Here is a 4,955-nt window from a genome sequence, read left to right as displayed (position 1 = left end):
GCATATTGTCAGCAGTCAAAGGCAAGAACAATTTCTTTGCCCAGTGGCTAACCATGCCACAATGAAAACAAACTCCATAAGGAGTTTCAATGCCCATCATGTCTGAAGTAAGTTGGTGCTGCTATGAGATGTGTCTTATTGTCATGAAAAACCTTAGGTTAACAAAACATTTTAAATGCCATATTCTGTATGTCTTTGGAGTGTTTGAACACCATTTATCTATCTAAAATATATTTCTATATGATCTTGAAAACATATGTAACATACCTACAAATTTGATTGTTGTACATCACTATTAACCTATGTTTCTCAATTTTCCTTTATGATTTATAATAATAGCTTCCAAAAACTAGAACTTTACCTTATATTTTTAAATGAACAGCCAGGTACATTACTTTAAACAAGAGTAGAAACATACACACAGTGTAACAAAGTAACTTTAAATTTATATCAATATATCATATTCCCCTAAGTGGTAACAAACATCCACAATCCACCAAATAACCAAAGACCCCATCTCTTGGGAATGTGGGCATAGTATTCTCCAAACTGCTTCTGTGGACAAAGTGTCTTAAGGGTCCCTGAGAAAATTTGAGATAATGGCCAAGTCCGTCTAGTTTCAGGAGGCCCCCTTGATTAAAACTGATCCATATTATTCCTGATGGAATCCACAACCTCTAATCTCCTGTGGCAACAAAACTCCAAAACATTTTTGATTTACATTTGATAAATACATTTTTGACTTCTTTTTTAAAGTTAAGATAGCCCTAAAGTATCTAGGTTGGTTCAATTTGCAATCCTGCTCACAATCATATGCCTCTTAACCCATCAGCAATAAAAAATTCAAAATCAACATAATACTATACAGGATTCAGATTCCTAGTGTATTTCCCATCTTCCGAGGCTTTTTTCTATTATATTACTTCTAAGGTCTCATTAAAGGCTTTATTATTTTTAATCCATTTCTTTCTATGACTATCTATACCCATTTTCTATGCCTTCTTAAACCTATGCACATTGTAAAACACATTGGGACCTGTTTAGAGGTTTTTCTGTCTGGACTTCTTTTACTGCGTGTCGCTAGTCTTTTTTGACCATGTGAGTAAACTTTAAACTGCTAAGCTACAGCTAGGTCCTCCACTCTGCTCCCTCAGCCGGCTCCACCCACTCTTGGGGTATGAAAGTTAAGCCTAAAGCCCCATTGGCATTTAGTGACAGAGAGCTACATGAACCTTTTCTAGCCATGGAAGACTGTGCCTGCTTTGCCAGTCATGACTTTTGCCACTCATGACTTGCACTGATGAAATAAACAAATAATAATACATCATGCTCAGTGACTCGGGCATTCTCTGCTGAGGAAGGTGGGATCCATCTCCATGAGACCTTTGTACTCCATGAGCACACAAATCATTAGACAGTCATTATGAAGCCCTGGCTCATTTCTGGGTTCGCAAACACAACAGGTGGTGTGCAGGGGGTAGAGATGCTTGCTTCACTCTCTTTATTTCTGATTTCCTCTGAATGTAATCCCCCAGGGAGATTATCATGGAAATCACATGAACAATATGTACTGTTTCATCTTTTTCCTGTCTTTTGCCCTTATAAAATAATTTCTTTTTAAAAATGAAAATAAACAAATACTAAATAAATTGGAAGAGAAGTTTGCTGTACTTATGTGTTTTTCTCACAGAAGACAGTTAAAGCATCTTGTGTATCAGTATCTACTGTGAGGGATTTTTCTGTTTTATTCTATCTTCTAAAAAGCCATTAAGGCTATTTGGGTCAGAAATTCTAAGGAAATGTGAAAACTGAAAATTATTGTCTTTGAAGTCAGATTTGCTATTCATTGACTGCAGAATCATGAAAGAAGTACTAAATTACTTAATTTTTCTTCTGAAAAATAATATTTTAGATAATAAAATACTGTACAAGCCATTTGACAACCATTCTCTATTATATTATTAATATACTACAATTTTCTACCAAGGTGAGCTATTGCTAGGAAAAATGGTAAAAAAAGAATAAAGTAGGTAAAACTCATGTAAGTAAATACAGTAAACCTTATTTGTTACATTTAATATCCCTAATATGTAGTTATGTAGTATAAATACAAAAAATCTATTAATAATCAAGTAAGATTTGTCTTTATGTTCTGGTGTTTTCCTATCATGGAGACAAACAGATAGCTAGGCAAAAAGGTGAAGACAGAATTTTTAGATATACATAAGTAGATAAGAGTTATATGATGAAAAGTAGACTAATAGAACTATTATAGGTGTGTTTTCTGTTTTTAAATCATCTTCCCTTCAAGCTGGAAGGACTCTTTCCTAGTCAAGAAAAACACTTAAACTGCTTTGATTTTCAGCCACAAGAATAGAAACAGTGCTACCATTTTGAAGGCTGTTGTCATTCTTGGTGAGCAACTCTAAATACTGAATTACTGCTTCTCCTCAAAAAGTAGAACTTTCTTTACAGTAGTGCTGAAAACAATATCAGTGTTCTCCTTATCTATTTGAGTCTGTTGACATGTGATAATGTAGTTTGAAAATTGAATTTCTGCATCAAAATATGAAATAATACAAAAATAAACCTATAGTTATTAGTAGACAAGCCATTTTCAGTACCAAGTAGTATTTCTCAACTAAACATTGGAGATTATTTAGTTCATTCTGTTGTTATTGTACTGGGGACAATATACCAATGAATGATGAGAAAATAATTCTGTCATTCATTTCATTGCATTTGGAAGACCAAAGAAATAATGTTGTATGTAGTTAACACATGATTCAGGTTGATGACAAATGTCACACATTAATTTAAAAGAATTAGGTATGTTATATAGTAATAGTGCAGACCTAGAAAGAAATATAAATAATTTGATTGAATTTTCTCACTTTGTTGATGAGGGATGGGGTTGGGGAAAAGGACTTATTCTTTCAATGATTGATGTCTAATTTTCCTTGTCTTAAACCTGAGTCAACATCTGGCAAGATGGCTCACAGGTTAAGGGTACTTGCTGACAAGCCTGGTGATCTGACTCCACCACCAGAACCCACATGGTAGAAGAGAGGAAATTTCTTCAAGTTTTCCTTTACCTACACCAGGGCACCATGACATGTGCATGCTCTACCCCACACACTCACACTTGTAAAACCATAAATAAGTAAAATACAATACAAAGTTTAAATTTAATTGAGGAATAGTTTTGGTTCCTAATACAGTAATGGGCTACAGAGTTATGTACATTTGTGTCATCTGTACAGCTATGGAGGCTCTGCTTATTTGTGAATTTATTTTTATGAATCTATTTCTGGACATTTGTTTTTTATTTTTGATTATGATGATGAAAATTAAATGATGACAAAGTCTGACAGTGTGAAGGTCAGCTTTCCCAATTTCAACTCCAATTAGAATTTCATCACTACCAAAAAGATTTGTCGATGCAGTTGCTCACACTCTGTCAAATAGACCCACAATTCTCCCCAGATGCTGCCACCTGCCACCAGCTCCATTACTACTCAGAGTGGTCTGCCCTGGCATATCCTGCCAGCTTGTAGAAACATAGACTCTCTAGCTCAATCACACATGTCCTGACTCAGAATGTACAGTTTATCAAGGCTTCCAGATCTCTACTGTCCAAGAAGTCTAGTGCTGGGAAATGTACATGAACCCCATATATCTCCTGTGAAAGACTTTCCAGCTGCATGGGCAATCTCTGTAGATCTCATTATAATTTTTGGTTTAGGTCCAGCATAGGCCAAGACAATTTTGAGGCACTTGCAGATTGTTTGCAATTGCTGAGAAATGAGGGACGTTAGAATTTTACATAGGAATTTGGTGGCAGCTGTATTAATTAGCATTTCATGGCTTTGTGGCATACTCTACATTTATAAAGGAGACTGTGCACTTAATAAAAGCAGTTTTGTATTGCATAGCTGTTCAAATTTTTCCAGAAAATGCTACCAGCTAAATTATAAGGGTGAATTAAAGCATGCCCTTTATAAATAGTCACAAAAGGCCTCTGCAGCTGATTATAGTGTGGGTGTAATTTGGAGAAAGGTTTGCTGTAGGCACAAAATTATAGTACTGCAACTGGAATAAAGCCAGGAGCCCAGCCATTTCCAGGCACTGTCTCACCACCTGCTAGCACACTATTCAGAACTGAGTCAGAGCATGGGTGAAGCCTAAGGAGTCATTAAGTCTTCATCTGAAACCCTGTCTGAAATAGCTGTTGCTTTCCACGCAAGCCTTCTTCCCGCCAGTCTCTCGCCTATGATCCCAGTTGCAGGGCTGAAGGAAACAGCTTTCTGCTCAGTGAATCAATCATTACTGGTGTTTGTTCTGAGGCAGTCCAAGTATTTTGTTTATCTCTCAGATCCCCTGGAGATCTCAAAAGTGAGGAAAAGCTCTAAGGAACCCTTAACTCTTCTCTTGAATACTGCTTTGATCCCACAGATTTTATAGTATGGTGCCAACCTATGTCTTGGGTCTAAATGCCTCTTACCAAGAACATCCTAGGAAATTTCCCCCTCTATTCTTGCTGTTGCTTATTAATTAGATTCTTGACGCTGAGGTCAGCTGTGCCCAAATACTGCAAGCTCAGGCTGACTCCTTCTTCTTTTTTTTTTTTTTTTTTTTTTTTTTTTTCACTTATAAACTGTATGGCCGTGGCAGGCTTCTTGCTAACTGTTCTTTTATCTTAAATTAACCCATTTTTATAAATCTATACCTTGCCACGTGGCTGGTGGCTTCCCAGCGTCTTCACATGTTGCTTCTCCTGGCGCTGACTGCAGTCTCTCTCCTCAGCCTTCCGCTTCCCAGAATTCTCCTCTCTCCTTGTCCCACCTACTTCCTGCCTAGTCACTGGCCATCAGTGTTTTATTTATATAGAGAGCAATATCCACAGCACTTCCCCTTTTCTTCTTTTTTTAAAAAGGAAGGTTTTAACTTTAAAA

The sequence above is a fragment of the Peromyscus leucopus genome, chromosome 3 (assembly GCF_004664715.2).
Source record: "Peromyscus leucopus breed LL Stock chromosome 3, UCI_PerLeu_2.1, whole genome shotgun sequence".
Lineage (NCBI taxonomy): Eukaryota > Metazoa > Chordata > Mammalia > Rodentia > Cricetidae > Peromyscus > Peromyscus leucopus.
This window is presented reverse-complemented; position numbering follows the sequence as displayed.